Source organism: Zingiber officinale, chromosome 6B (assembly GCF_018446385.1).
Source record: "Zingiber officinale cultivar Zhangliang chromosome 6B, Zo_v1.1, whole genome shotgun sequence".
NCBI lineage: Eukaryota > Viridiplantae > Streptophyta > Magnoliopsida > Zingiberales > Zingiberaceae > Zingiber > Zingiber officinale.
The window spans coordinates 35,513,921-35,531,361 of NC_055996.1; positions in this window are offsets into that span (position 1 = coordinate 35,513,921).

A 17,441-nucleotide genomic window follows, 5' to 3' on the forward strand; every position below is an offset into this window, starting at 1 on the left:
ATCAAACCAAAACAGGACCTAACCTAACTTGGTTGATCATGCCAAAAATAGTCTTGGGGTTCCAACACGGTCCGACCATCGTCTCGTTACTTCAGTCGATAGTTAGTCCTTCTGAGGTGTCCTGACTTTGATACCACTTGTGAATAGCCCCTGCACAAATTAAGAAAAATAACCTTTCTCGAACAAATAACTCAATTAAAATAACACTTGCATATAAGAAATACTAAAAAGACTAAGAGACAGAGTCACCAAAGTTTTACTTAGTTACAACGGGGGAGGTTGTTAATCCAAGAAAGTTAAAGCGCACTAAAATTCTCCTTCAGACGGAGAAGCCTCTTTACAGCAATGGAAGTGTAGAAATAGAAAGCTAAAATAGAATACTGGATGTGTACTAGTGTTGTTTCACAATTTCTTATTGTTGTTTAGCTTCTCGGAGCAAGACTGTTTATATAGCCCTACTCGGGGCACCTGGAAGCATTCCAGGTGCCTGGAATGGGATAAAACCTTATCCCCGACGCAACGGTCAAAGGCCACGTCGAAAGTGATAAAACTTGGGTTCTAGGCGCTCAGACCTGGTCCGGGCGCTTGGAGTCCAGGCAATTCTGAGTGCCCGGACCAGGAAAGTCAACCTAGTTGACTTTTTCCATCCAGGTCTTTCCCTTCGGGTCCACTCGCCTCGGTTCGGTCTTCCGCTCTGGGTCCGCTCACTTGGGTGATTTCGGCCATCCGGAATAGAGCTCACCCGAACCCAACTTCCGACCTTCTCGAGCAAACTTCCGCTCGGGCTTCTTGTCCCTCAAAATCGTCACATGCTTCCTTCTCGTCCGCCAGCGTACTCTTCTATAGCTTTTCCTCCCTTAAATAGTTGTGTCTTTTGCTCCTTGAGCAATCTTCCGCTCCGGTTTCTCGTCCCTCGGAAACACTGCATGCTCCCTTCTTGTCTGCCGGTGTACTTTTCCACAGCACCTCATCCCTCATACGCACCAAGCCCGTCTGTTCTTTCCCATGTCGTCCTTCTCGCTAGCTGTGTTTTTTGCTCGACTTCCTATGCTCTTAAGTTCCTGCACATTTAGACACAGGATTAAATACAACAGGACCTAACCTAACTTGTTTGATCACATTAAAACTATCTTGGATTACCAACAATAAGTTAATTATTTTATTGTACTTTATGATTATAATGATTTTATATTTCTTTTTACTTTGTTAATTATATATATTATTAATCAAGATACTAGCTTAGCCTTTAATTGTACCAATCATTTTTATAATTTTTGGGTTTGATAGGGCTTTCCAAGTCTGGGAGGCTCTTGCTTAGCCTTCACCTTCGCCTAACATTCTCATGCTCCTGATCTTCAACAACTACAACGACAACTTCAAGTCAATATAATGAGGAAACAACTTAATGAGTATGCAAAGTTCATTAAAACCATGGCCATCAACCTTGTTGCCATTGATCATGTTGGAAATGGGGATAGTGGGGATGTGGGAATATGACCCACGTTCTCCACTACTCATAATGGAAAGTCCATTATGCCCCTGATTTATTTCCCTATATAAAGGTGGTGCGTCCAAGGATCATTCGTGGGTTGGAGATGAGATTAACCGAGGAGAATATTCAAGGCGGTGGGATTTGGTTTCTGGAATTGCGGAGGGCTTTTCGATCCTGTGATCGCTCTTCCGACAGCGAGTTTCACCATTGCCGATTGCGGATCTGCGGGAGATCACTGTAAGTTTTTATCGCTTTAATTTTATTTGTCTTTCATGCATTTAGAATTATCTACATTGGTATCGGAGCTGTGTTAGTTCTAAATGCTTAGAGATGAATTATGAAATCTCTGTTTGGAAATTTTCTGTATCGCTTCGTCATTTCCCGTCGCTATTTTACACGACTAATGTGTCGTAGAATACACACTGTGCTAAATTTGTAAAATCGCAATGCTGCATGGATTTGCCGACGACGACAATGATCGATGACCGTCCTAATAGGCCGAAGATTGGCCTTCGTGGCCAGCGACTGTATCTGTTACGGTTGCATGGAGGCTATGGGCGAGGTGCAGCATCGGCATGGTCGATCGTGGGCACGACGTCGGCGGAAAAATCGTGCATTTGTGAAGCACGGTGCAAAAGACATGGGTGTTTTTTTTATGTTTATAAAAACAAAACTGTGAACAAATAAGTTCCCACGTACTCATGCATGCAAATATTTTGCAAAATAGTATGCAAATATTTTGCAAAACAGTATGCAAATATTTTGCAAAACAGTAGATTTATAAAAAAAAATTGGTAACGTTTATTATAAATTGCTGCATGCATTTGAAATTAAGAAACATAATATGTTTATGTTTTTAATTAAAGTATAATTTTTGTTTGTCAAATAATGCATACTGTTAGCATTAATTTTACTTACATGCGATAATTAATTGAATATTGAGTTCAATTAATTCACCATTTATGATAAATGGTCTAGAGTAATTTTGGTCCATTTAGATCCGGTTCAGGTTTAAATCATTAGTTGGTTTAACTGAACAAATTTGATCTAAACCCGAAATCAATTTGGGTTGATTAATTGGACTTGGACCAAATATGATCAAATGACCAGATTTGTTCTAATGGGTTAGATTTGATCAAAACAATTAGATTTATTCTTATTGGTCAGACTTAAACCAATGAATATTAGTTTGATCAAACGGACCTAAGTTTGATCAATAAGTCTGAAATTGGTCGAAATGGACTTACATTAAAAAGTAACAGAACATAGGTATAAAAATCCCTGTCCAATTAGATTGGTTCTAATTAAGGACAATGGACCGAGCTTAGGATCTGGATCCCTAATCAACCGATCCAATGGGTCTGACCAATTAGATTAGTTCTAATTGTCGACTTGAACCCCTGAAAATCGAGAAGATTTGTTTTTCTTGATTTATTATGTTGGTACTATGCCTGTATAAATTGAAATAAGTCGGTTTTGTACTGGTTAGTCGGTTTTGTACTGACTTATTTATTTTCAATTTTTCAGATGGCTAGTCGTGATTTACGACAACATGAGCTTTGGGAGGAGATTAAGGAGCTTGATTTCGACCCTGGTCAAGGACTCGGATGGCTTATTGGTCGGCTCGATCGGTTGTTCTGGAAACTCGAGTGAGAAGAGTTTCCAGTCCAAGACACACACCGGAGATGGGCTCTAGTCTATTCACTGTCGGAAAATCTTAGGCAGATAACATTCCAACTTTGGGATGATTATGATGGGCACATCTCGTATTCAGAGATGTGCTAATAGTTACTTCATCTCTATTGGGGTCTTGAAGATCCAGAGGAGGATCCTGAAGAATCTGAAGAGGATTCAGAAGATTCTGAAGATCCAGAGGAGGATCCAGATGAATCTGAAGAGGATCTGGGAGAGTGTGTGGAGGATCCTATAGAGAATCTTAAAGTTGTCCTGCCTGAGATTACCCCAAATGAGTCCAGGCTGAGAGGGATTATTTTGGCCACTGCACTAGTGTCTGTCCTAGTGGGAGTGGTAGTTGCCTATCTAGTTTTCTAGAGTTCTGTTATTTTCATTATGTATGAACAATGTTAGTCCATTTCATTCATGTCAATTAGTTATATGTTAACATTATGTAGCATAATTTTATGTTAATGATATGTTCATTTATTTATACTGTTTACTTGACATGATGCATGATTAGTTCATGATGTATTAAATGATTAGTTCATTTAATTAAAGAAATCATGATATATTAAATGATTAGTTCATTTAATTAAAGAATTCATGATATTAAAAATGATCCGTTCATTTATTGGGATGTATGTAATAGAATTGATTAATATTAATTTGATTGATCATATGAATGATGAGTGAAAACATAGTTATCACTTGATTTTGTAAACCAACTCAAAGTAATATTGAGTCAATCATAAATTGCATACATATGATATACACTGAATACTAAATAATGTGTTTATTTATGATAGATTATGACAACTAAAAACATAATAGTTGAACTCAACAAAGGTGAAAAACTTAATGGGGATAACTATAAGATCTGGCACCTCAGGATACAATATGTTCTTGAGGAACAAGAAGTTCTAGAGGCTGTAAATCAAGTTATGGAAGTACCTGTAGATGGTCCCACTGCACAACACAGGCGAGATCTTGATGCCTATAAGGCATGGAAGAAAAAGGATTCCACTGCAAAGGGTATATTGATTAATTCAATGGTAGACGACCTAACTTTTGAGTATGAGTCGTATCTTTCAGCTCATGCAGTCTGGGTAGACCTTAAAGAAAAATATAGTGGAGTAAGTCTGAGCAAGCTTCGCCAGCTGACAATCAAGTTTGACAACTACAAAAAGCATCCGAATGTATCAATGGTTCAACACCTCAGGGAGATGTCGAACATGATTCGGGAGCTTAAAACTGTTGGTTATGAGTTGACTGATGAACAACAGGTTCAAGCAGTTATTCGTTCACTTCCAGATTCTTGGGAGACCATGAAGCAGACCTTAACTCATAGTGAGAGTATCAAGACTTTCACTGATGTCTCACGCCATGTAGAATTGGAGGCAGAGAGAGTTGAATCCGCAAGGATTTCTGGACAAGCCTATGTGGTTATAGGTTCTGCAGGATCATATGGATCCAAGAAAAAGAAATGGTTCAAGAAAGGGAATGGAAAGAAGAGGGAAGCTGCTGTTGTGGGACAAGGCCCAATCAAGAAGATAGTAAAGAAGACTGGAAAGAAACCTAAAAACAAGTTGACTTGTTTTAACTGTGGCAAAAAGGGTCACTTTACTCAGGAGTGCACTGAGCCAAAAAAGGTAAATCCAAGTGTGTCTTCTTTTCAAGAGCATTTTGTTGCTAGTTTAGTGTTGTTAGTTAATTCTTATCCTTTGTGAATTATAGATTCGGGAGCAACCAACCATATAGCTCGGGAACGAGTTACATTTGTTGAGTACCGTCAAGTACCAGCTGGCAACAAGTGGATCTATGTGGGAAACAATGCAAGAGTTGAAGTCAAAGGAGTCGGCACTTGCAAACTCAACCTCCGTGGTGGTAGAGTTTTGTTTCTACATGATGTCCTGTATGCACCTGAAATTCGACGAAATCTTGTTTCCGTTACGTGTCTTCTTGATTTAGGGTATTGTATTAATTTTTACAATCGGTCTGTTGAATTTAAGATTGACTCAGTGTCAATCGGATGTGATTTTTTAACAAATGGTTTTATGGTTCTTGATGTAGAACCATATGTCAATTATGCTATTGATGGTTGTTTTTCAAACATTGCTTTAACTAGTGATGCAGATATAACTGATGAGGTTTGACATGCTAGATTAGGACACATAGGACAAGAACGTATGAATCGGTTAGCTAGAGAGGGTCTATTGGGCACTCGGGCTAAGATTCAATTATCTATATGTGAGTATTGTCTTGCTGGAAAAGCAACTAGGAAACCATTTGGTAATGCTATTAGATCTGAATCAACATTGCAGTTAATTCATTCATATATTTGTGGTCCAATGAATGTGAAGGCTAGACATGGAGCTTCCTATTTCATTACATTTATTGATGATTTCTCTAGGTTCGGTCATGTGTATTTAATTTCTCACAAATCTGAAGCATTAGATTGCTTTATTCGTTATATAAACGAAGTTGAGAATCAAACAGAACGTAAAGTTAAGACTTTATGCATTAACCGTGGAGGGGAGTATTTGTTTGATATGTTCAAGACAATATGTAATGATAGAGGGATTATTAGACAGCTAACAATCCCTAGAACTCCACAGCAAAATGGGGTAGCTGAAAGAAGAAATAGGACTCTTCTTGAAATGGTTAGGTCTATGATGGCGCAAGCTAATTTGCCAATCTCTTATTGGGGAGATGCATTATTAACTGCAACCTATATACTTAACAAAGTGCCTTCAAAGTCAATTCCATCTACCCCACATGAACGTTGGACAGACAGAAAACCAGATTTGAATAATCTGAGACCCTGGGGGTCAGCTGCTTATGTTCATGATAGTTCTCACAAGTATGGAAAACTAGGGCCTAGAGGTAAGAAATGTATATTTATAAGATATCATGAGACCTCCAAAGGTTATGTTTTCATAGGTGAGCAACTAGATGGAACCATCTCCGAAATAGACTCGAGAGATGCGACTTTTCTTGAAACAGAGTTCCCAATCAGAGGTGATGTTGATAAAAATGTTCCTCTATTTGAGGAGGATGAGATATTAACAAGAGAGGTGTCAAAAGGGATACCTAAGTCTAGTCAATCGAGTGGGAGTGATATGTCAAGTCATGAGTTGACTTCTCAACAACCTAACTTACGAAGAAGTGTTCGTAAGATCAAACCTAAGAAGAAGTTTGATTTTGAAAATGAGGCATTGGTTACACTTCCGATTGACGATGACGAACCTCAATCCATTGAGGAAGCATTGGGATGTAGAGTTAGAGAAAAATGGAAAACTGTAATGGTTGAAGAGATGGAGTCCATGATTCAAAATGATGTTTGGGACTTAGTCGATCTTCCTTCGGGTCGAAGGGCTATTGGGAATAAGTGGATTCTCAAAATAAAGAGGAAAGCAGATGGATCGATTAACAGATACAAAGCTCATTTAGTTGCAAAAGGATATACCCAAATGGAGGGTATTGACTTTGAAGAGACATTTTCTCCTGTAGTAAAATTTGTGTCAATACTAGTTATTTTGGCCTTTGTGGCACATTATGACTTGGAATTACATCAAATGGATGTAAAAACCACTTTCCTTAACGGTGATCTTGACGAAGAAATCTATATGGTTCAGCCAGAAAGTTTCATTGTTGAAGGCCAAGAGCAGAAAGTATGTAGACTTAGAAAGTCTATATATGGGCTAAAGCAAGCGTTAAGACAATGGAAAATAAGATTTAACGAAGTCGTTTTATCTTATGATTTTGAGATGATCAATGAGGATCATTGTGTTTTCCTGAAAAGAGAAAAAGGAAAGTATGTCATTTTATCATTATATGTTGATGATATGCTGATAGCTAGAAATGACATAGGATATGTGAATGAGGTCAAGAAGTGGCTGTCATCACAATTTGATACAACAGATATGGGAGAAATTGAATACATCTTAGGGGTGAAGATCATAAGAGATCGTTCTAAAAGACTTTTGGGTCTGTTACAAGAGTCTTATATAAATAAGATGTTACATCATTTCAGCATGTCTAATTGCAACATAGAACATACAACTATTGTGAAAGGTACTGTGTTGAGCAAGAGTATGTGTCCTAAAACTCCAGAGGAAATAGCTGAGATGAATAAAAAACCATATGTCAGTGCTATTGGTAGTTTGATGTACACTATGTTGTGTACACATTCCGATATCAGCTATGTTGTGGGCTTGGTCAGTCACTTCCAGTCAAACCCAGGACCGAGACACTGGAAGGCAGTAAAAAGGATATTCAGATATCTGAAGGCGACAAATTATTATCTCTGTTTTCAAGGATCAGATATGAATCTGAAAGGTTATTCAGATGTAGATTGGGCTGGAGACCTGGATGATAGAAAATCCACATCAGGCTATGCATTCTTGCTGAATGGTGGCGCCATCTCCTGGAACAGCAAGAAACAAGCTTGTGTAGCTTTATCGACTATGGAAGCTGAATATGTGGCATGTTCAGCGGTTGTGCAAGAAGTAGTCTGGTTGAGAAGGTTTTTGAAGCATCTGAAAATTGCTGAGGATAGTGGGAGTCCAGTAACTATCTACTGTGACAGTCAAGCTGCAATAGTTTTTTCTAAGGATCCCAAATATCATAGCAAAGGCAAGCATATAGAAATTAAATATAATTTTGTAAGGGATATTGTGGCTAAAAGAAAAGTCATTCTTGAGTATGTCCCTACACGTGTTATGCTTGCAGATCCTTTTACTAAGACAATGACTAAAGAGTCATTTAAAGAACATGTAAAGTCTTTGGGACTTCGTAGAATGTAACAATATTGAAATAACAATCAGACTTTGTGTTATGATTGTGTAATTTGTCATAATTTATTCAGTGTATATATTGTATTTGTTACATTCATATAAGATCTCGGTGAACATGTTGGCAGGTGGAGATTGGTCCACTCACATGGACAATCATTTCTATTTGTTAAGTATAAATAGGGGTAAGACCGTTACTTATGGAATAGCTTATGTAGCTGAAATTAGAGACAGATTCATAAGTTGAGGTCGCCTTGATAATTGTGTCAAGATGAGATCATTTATGTGTAAATAATGATCTAAGTAAATGAACCCACCATTTACTGAACCTGTTGAAGGCCAAATTAGAATTCATATGTTGAATTCAGGATTAGACATTAGGTATGTCTAGATCAAAATCTGTACGATGTTAAATTTGAAGACAACATGCGCCCTTTTTAGAGAGAATAACATCGTAGCATGTGATTCATACCACATGTGCTATTGCGACAATAAAGGTAGTAGGCGAATGAATCCCTGTTTCTCTACTATGTGAGACCTTTGAGATTATATGTTAATCTCAATTTTTTACCTTAGTGACTATTTAGCTGTTTACTTGAAGTTTTAATAGTGTTTGCTACTTTAGCGTGTATCCTATGGCTATAGATGATTCATTCTATGGAGCATAACTAGGAAAGCGACTGATTAAAATGAATAGATTCTAGCTAAAAAGGAAAATTAAATATATTTACATCTTTTGTTGTTATTCACTGGTCGACCCATTTCTGTTATGTATAGAAATGAATGTGAATATTGGATATGGAACATGCTCTTGACATAATGGTCATTATAAGGGATTAAAGATGTTCATATCGATGTAAATGAAAATTATTTAATCGGGGTAAATAATAAGACATGGATATCTCCAAGATAATGGCTGTGTGTCACTTGAAGATTGGATGGATCCTGGATAAAGGCTATGTGCCACCAGGAAAGTGGCTATGTGCCATAAACAGTGTGTCTCTAATTTATTTGAGCAGCTAAGTAAAGTGTAACAACTTTATTAGCATTGATTGCTCAAAGAGCGGCTAAGTCAAGGTGTAACAATCTTCTTATCAACTATCGCTCAGTGTGCTTGCTGTCGCACGAACCATTTTCTCTAAGTATGGATTGGATGTTCTCATATGGTTTATGTGACCAAACTCTCTAATAGTCTATGTGACTTATTAAGTCTTTGTGACTTATCTGAATGAACTAGCCTTAGTGACTTACCTTGGACGAGTGGGAGATGTTGGAAATGGGGATAGTGGGGATGTGGGAACATGACCCACGTTTCCCACTCTCATAATGGAAAAGTCCATTATGCCCCTGATTTATTTCCCTATATAAAGGGGGTGCATCCAAGGATCATTCGTGGGTTGGAGATGAGAGTAAGCGAGGAGAATATTCAAGGTGGTGGGATTTAGTTTGTGAAATTGCGGAGGGCTTTCCGATCCTGTGATCGCTCTTCCAACAGCGAGTTTTGCCTTTGCCGATTGCGGATCAACGGGAGATCGCTGTAAGTTTTTACCGCTTTAATTTTATTCATCTTTCATGCATTTAAAATTATCTACAGATCAACCTAACCGCTAAAGTTGATCTTCCGTCCAATTTGCTATTGTATGTTCTTGTTGATTTACTACAATATGACAATTTCATTCTAACATGATGACTTGCATCAATTGGGTAACTATTGAAGAGCTTCATGGCATGTTTTTGTAAGAAATGGAACGTGTGCAGTTGCACACGTTGTGTTGGGAATGTGCATGATCGCCACACTCATTTCATGCTTCCATATATACCTCCAGGGACAGAGCTAAAGGGGAGCGATGGCGGCGGTTGCCCCAATAGGGGATGAAAGAGAGGTGAATGGAAGGCAACGACATGATCATCTCCCCTCAACATAAATATATATATATATATATTTTGCCCCCTCGATATGAAATTCCTGGCTCTGTCCCTGTATACGTCCAAGACAATAATGAAGGGGTTGGTTCATTTAATGAAGAAGTTAATTTGGGATTTAAGGGGCTGGTTCATTTATTGAAGAGGTTCATTTGGGATTTGGTTCGTAAAAATATGAGAAGGTTCCTTGTGGTGATTTTCTCAGAGATAGCTGTAATTTCTTCTCCAAGAGCATGACAAATTTTGTTTCATGCGAACTTTTCTTATAGCAACAATGGTATCAGAACATAGTTTGGCAAAGTAGACAACCCTCAAAATGGATTAGAACCGAGAAATCACAACTGAGTGTAGTGGTTTCTTTGCACAGTCACCTGGAAATTGCAACTTCGTGTCGGAGGTTTCCTCCCGAGCTAGCGAACAACTCAAGAACAATCATCGTGAGAACTCACAACCGTGTCACGATAGTTTTCCCTTAAGCTGACGGCATTACGAAGTCACGATTTTGACAGAAGTTGGGAGTGTCACGATTTTTGCCCGGCTGCCAGGAACTCGCCAACACTGGAAGATAGGGCACCGCGGTGGAGTTGAGTCTTGGTGGTGCCTTTTCGTCTCTGTCGCTGGGATAGTTGTGGGCAAATGACCGAGCCGAGGCTGGCAACCGTGTTTGTCTTGGTAGAGATGGTCGCGACTACGTTAAGATCTAGAAATTTCGCACGCCTTGGGGCTAGCTACTACGTCGGGTGGCTGGCGATCGACTTCTATGGCTGAAAAGCATTAGAGACCGGGTTGGGAGGCTGACGATCGACAACCATGGCCAACAACTGCGATTACTGTGGATGTGAAAGAGCATCAAGAAAAAAACTTGACCGAGAAAAGTTTTTTTTTTAAAATCATAAAAAAACAAAATGAAGTGATTAGATTTCATTTATTTATTTTATTCATTAATATTCATTAGTGTTTTTTATAATATTAACATGTTATTAAAAAAAATAGAATAGATCTGGTTTAAATCATTGGTTGGTTTAACTAGATCAATTTGGTCCAAATCAAAATTCATTTTATTCAAATTGGCTCATTTATTTAAATCAGTTTGATTCAATCAGTCTGGATTGAATCTACTTGGGATAATTTAATTAAATTGGTTTGGGCTAATCGAAATTAGCTCAAATTGTAAAATTATGTCAGTTTAATTTATTGGGATGAACCATTCCAAATTTAATCAAATGAGTCAGATTTATTCTAATGGACCAGATTTGATCAAAATTGGATTGGAATGTCCAATGGGCCAGAAATGATCAAATTCCAGAAATGATCAAATGAGCCTTCGTTTGATTAAAAAGTCTGAGTTTGAATTAAACAAGTTTAGGTTAAACAATAACAACTGGACATCTCAATTAGATCAGTTCTAATGAGGATAAGAGACTAAGCTATTGCTTTGGATATGATTTTCCAATTTAATGGTCTAGTGTGTTATCAACTAGAGCTCATCAAATTAAGAAAAATTATTTTTCTTATTTGCTTATGAATTCGGTGTGCTTGTTCTATGCATATGTGTGAATTGAATTGAACCGATTTTATTACTAGTTTGTTAGTTTTGCACTAACATTATTATTTTTAATTCAAGATATCACGGATGACATACATGATGACATGTCCTGATGTGCAACGAAATGAGCTGAGGGAGATGATTCAGGAGATAGAGTATAACTTGATTTACAGACTCATGGGACATATTGGACGACTCGATCAACTATTCTGGAAACTTGAGCAGGAAAAGTTTCAAATTCTAGACAATTATAGGATTTGAGCTTTGATTCGATCATTGCCAAGGCATCCCAATGAGGTTGTACATCATATATATAGGGGCACTATGAAGGCGCATAACATATGCAGGGTTGTGCATAGAGTTACTACATCATGTGCATCATAGTCTACCTGAGATTACCCCAACTGAGTCCAAGATGAAAAGGATTGTATTGACCACTGCACTAGTATTTGTCCTAGTGAGAGTAATGCTAGCTTATCTACCTTATTAGAGTTTTATTGTTGTTACTGTTATTATGTATGAATAGTATTAACCCATTTAGTTTATGAAAGTCATATAGTAGAAACTGTTGTTATGTATGAATAGTGCTATTTTATAAAAAAAAGTTATGTTATGTGTTAACAAATTTGAAAATGATTAATTCAAATGATTAGTTCATGTCTAATTTAATCATTAGTTTATTTTATTTTTTTAAATGACTACTTTATTTGATGGGATGTGTGTAATAGAATTGATCAATATTGATTAGATTGGATCATACGAATGATGAGTGGAAACATAGTTACTATAGGTCTCGGGTAGGCCAGTTAAGGGGGGTGAATAGCCCTGAAAATAAATTAGAAAAATCTCTTACTTTCTAACTTAGCAAGGATATAATATTAATCAAGCAAAAATAATTAATATAAAAGCAATAACTAAAAGTAAGAAGGCTAAGAAATTTACTTGGTTACAAATTAGGTGGTTGTTAATCTAAGGCAGTTGAAAACTCACTAAAGATTTCCTTCGTAAAAAGTGGAGTAGCCACTTACAGTCATTGAAAGCTCATAAATAGGTAGGAAAAGTAGTATTGTAATTGTTGAATAATTCCTAGCTCTATAGGTTTTTTACAGCCTCCAGAAAAAAGTTATGGTTGCTTGAAGATGCCTCTAAGGGGATCCAGGGTGTCTCCAAGAGGATAAAAGTGCATCCTCTTCTCAATGGTAGCCTAACAGCTACTATTCATTGGAGGCGCCTCCAAGCTCCATGAGGGTGCCTTCAAGGGAGGTGCAAGGGCACCTCCAAGGGAGGCACGAGGCCACCTCCAAGCTCCATGAGGACGCCTCCAAGGGAGGTGTGAGGGTGCCTCCAATCTCCATAAGGGCGCATCCAAGCTCCTTGGGCTCCTCTAAGATCCTTCAAGGCACTTCCAAGCTCCTTTAGGGTGCGTCCAGTTAACCTCTCGCTTCTTTGGGTGATGCTCCGGCCGTCCGGAATTGAGTTTACCCGAACACAACTTCACTCTTCTTCTTGAGCATGCTTCCTCCCAGCTTTTCATCCCTCGAACGCTCCACACATGTCCTTCTTCTCCGCCGGTGTACTCTTCTGCAGCTTTTCATCCCTCAGATGCACCAAGCTCATCGACTCATTTCCCGTTCCATCTTTCTCACTCGCTGAGTCTTCCATTTGATTTCCTGTGTTCCTAAGTTCTTGCATAATTAGACACAAGATATCAAAATATACAGGATCTAACTTAACTCAGTTGATCACATCAAAATCAATATGAAATACTTACAATTACCACTTGATTTTGTAAACCAACTCAAATTTATATTGAGTCAATTATAAATTATATATACATATGAATTATACTGAATTACTAAATAATATATTTATTTATGTTAGATCATGACTACTAAAAACATCATAGCTGAACTTAATAAGGAAGAGAAATTATATGGGGATAATTATAAAATATGATATCTCAAGATACAATATGTTCTTGAGGAACAAGTGTTGGTGTGGTTAGCACTAACGGTCTAACCCAGGTTTTGATGAATGACAAAATAGGTTAAGTTAGTTTTGTTGTTGATCTAACACTCTGATCGAGTGTGCAGGAGAAGTCCAGACAGGTCAACGGGCTGACCTGATGTCTGGCACGAAGCCCAGCTAGGTCAACGGGCCAACCGGATAGCTGGCACGAAGTCCAAACGGGTCAACGGGCTAACCGGATGTTTGGCACGAAGTCCAGCTAGGTTGACGGGCTGACTGGATAGCTGGCGCGAAGTCCAGACGGGTCGAAGGGTTGACCGGATGTCTGGCAGGTAAGTAAAGGTAAGTCACTAGAGGGGAGTGACTATGAGGACGCGTTCCCGGGAAGGGAACTTAGGCGTCAATCCAACTTAGATCCATTTTGAAAATCTAAGTTGAGATCGTGACACTAGATTCCGGTCTCGGAAAGATAAAATCTAAGTCATACTCATTTCTGTTAAATAATGAATTGTGCTAATAATATGTTTTGCAAGGTATAATTGCCTCGGACTAACGTGTTTCTTGCAGGAAGGAGTCTGCTGGAAAACTTGGGTCCGGGCGCCCAGGAGGTACCCGGGCGCCCGGAGGCAAAGTTTTATCCCCTTCGCGTCAATGCCACATGGAGGCTCCTGATTAGGTCAGCTACGTCACACCGGGGCACCCTAAAGGTTCCAGGCGCCCCCGAACCTCCTATATAAGGAGGGTCAAGGCTGAAGCTCCAATACAACTAAGAATTCACTCTCCTGTTCTCCTGTGACACTACGAAGCTCCGACAAACGCGCTGTTTTTCTTTTGATCTCTTACTTTGTTGGTATTGCTTTAATTTTTCATTGGCATTTCTCTGTACTTAGTTTGTAATAACTTTCGAATTGCTAGTGAATTGCCCATCGAAAGCACCCTTGTGTGCTTGGAGTAGGAGTCGACACATGCTCCGAACCAAGTAAAAAGAACTTGTGTTAGCCTTGCAATTCTTTTCCTTATTCTTTTTTCGCTGCTTAACTCGCTTCGAAATTTTTGTTATCGATATTCACTCCCCCCTCTATCGATTCTTTACGGTCCAACAACAAGAACTTCTGAAGGCTAGAAATCAGTTTATGGATGAACATATTGATGGTTCTACAGCTGAGCATAAACATGATCTTGATACCTATAATACATGGAAGAAAAAAAACTCCACTGTGAAGGGGATATGATTAATTCAATGGTAGATGACCAAGTATTTGGATATGAGCCATTAACATCAGCTCATGTCGTCTAGGTTGCCCTAAGAGAAAAATATAGTGAAGTTAGCTTGAGTAAGCTTCATTAGTTGACAATTAAGTTTGATAGTTATAAAAAGCATTTGAATGTATCCATGACCCAACATTTAAGAGAAATGACAAATATAATTTGGGAGCTAAAGACTGTTGGTCATGAGTTAACTGATGAACAATAAGTTCAAGTAGTAATTTGTTCTTTTCCTGATTCTTGGGAAATGATGAAACAAAATCTTATACACAGTGAAAGTATCAAGACTTTTGTTGATGTCTCACACTATGTTGAACTTGAGGTGGAGAGACTTGAATCTGCAAGGATTTCTAGACAAACTTCTGTAGTTGAAGATTTTGTTAGAACATTTGAATCCAAGAATAAGAAAATATGGTTTAAGAAAGGAAAGGGAAAGAGAAAAGAAGCTGGTGCTACTATTGGGAAAGGTCCAATCAATAAGAATTTTAAAGGAAAAAAGTATGGAAAAAACTTAAAAGCAAATTGATTTGCTATAACTATGGCAAGAAGGGCCACTTTGCTCGGAAATATACTGAGTGGAAAAAGGTAGATCCATATTTATCTTCTTTTCATAAGCATTATTTTGCTAGTTCAGTGTTGTTAGTTGATTCTTATCCGTTGTGGATTATAGATTCAGGAGCAACGAACCATGCAGCTTGTGATCGAGCTATATACGTAGAGTATCATCGGGTACTAGGTGACAACAAATGGATATATGTGGAAAATAATGTAAGAATTGAAGTTAAAGGAGTTGACACTTGTAAACTCAATCTTGTTTCTACATGATGTCATGTATGCTCCTGAGATTCGATGGAATCTAGTTTCCATTACTAGTTTTCTTAATTTGTGTTATTGTATAAACTTTTATAGTTGTTGTATGGAACTTAATATTAATTATGTGGTAAAAGGATATGGTTATGTATTGAATGGTTTCATGGTTCTTGATGTAGAACAAAATATTAATTATGGTATTAATAGTTGTTTTTCAAACATTTCTCTTACTAACGATATTGATGTAAATGATGAAGTTTGGCATGCTAGATTAGAACATATAGGACAAGAATGAATAAATATATTAGTTAAAGAGAGTATGCTTGGTACTCATGCTAAAGTTAACTTGTCTATATGTGAGCATTGACTTACTGGGAAAACAACTAGAAACTTATTTGGTAAGACTATTATAGCTGAATAACCATTGCAATTAATTCATTCAAATATTTGTGGTCGGATGAATATGAAGGCTAAACATGTAGGTTCCTATTTCATTACATTTATTGATGACTTCACACGTTTTGATCATGTGTATTTGATTTCTCATAAATCTGAGCACTAGATTGCTTTAATCGTTATTTAAACGAAGTTGAGAATCAATTGGAATGTAAAGTTAAAATATTATTCATCAACCGTAGAGGTGAATATTTGTCTAATTAGTTCAAGACAATAAGTAATGATAAAGAGATTATTAGACAACTAAATATCCTAGAAACTCCACAGTAAAATAGAGTTACTCAAAGAAGAAATAAAACTCTTCTAGATATGGTTAGGTCAATGATGACTTAAGTAAATTTATCAATTTCCTATTAGGAAATACATTATTAGCAACAACCTATATACTTAATCGAATGCCTTCTAAATCTATTGCATTTACTCTATATAAATGTTGGACAGACAAAAAAAATCAAATTTGAGTAATTTTGACATCTTGGGGGTTAGCTATTTATGTCCATGATAAGACTCACAAATATAGAAAATAAGGACCTAGGGGTAACAAGTGTACATTTATAAGGTATTATGATACTTCTAAGAGATGTTTTTATTGGTGAGTAACAAGATGGAACCATCCCTGAAATAGAGTCAAAAGATGCTGCTTTTCTCAAAATTGAGTTTCCAACAAGAGGTTAAGATGATAAGACATTTCCTCTATTTTCATTACAGGAGGAGGATAATATTCATTTATCAATGCACAAGGTATCACGAGAGATGCCTAAATCTAGTCAACCTAGTCGGAGTGATTTATCGATTAATAAGATGATTTCTCAATCATTCGACCTATGAAGAAGTAGTTGTAAGATTATTCCTTTGAGAATGTTTGATATTGAGAATGAGGCATTAATAATTCTCCCATTTGACGATGAGGAACCTCGAATGGTTGATGAAGCATTGAGATGTCCAGTTAGAGAGAAATGAAAAGTTGTAATGGATAAGGAAATAGAGTTTATGAGAAAAAAAATCATTTTGAGATTTAGTCGATCTTCCTTTGAGTCGAAGGGCTATTAGAAATAAGTGGATTCTCAAAATTAAGAGAAAAGCAGATGGATCAATTAATTGATACAAAGCTCATTGAGTTGCAAAAAATATATACCCAAACGGAGGGTATTGATTTTAAAAAGACACTTCCCTGTTGTGAAGTTTGTATCAATATGTGTCATCCTAGTTATAGTAGCATATTTTAACTTTGAGTTACATCATATGGATGCAAAAATAACTTTCCTTAATGGTAGACTTGAAAATTTTATATATGGTTAAAGAAAACGTCAAGACAATGAAACATAAGATTTAATCAAGTCATTCTATCTTATGATTTCGAAATGATCAATGAGGATCATTGTGTTTACCTAAGAAAAGAGAAAAGAAAGTTGATCATCTTATCATTATATGTTGATAATATGCTAATAGTTATAAATGACATGAAGTTTATGATAGAAGTTAAATCATGGCTTTCATTACAATTTACAAC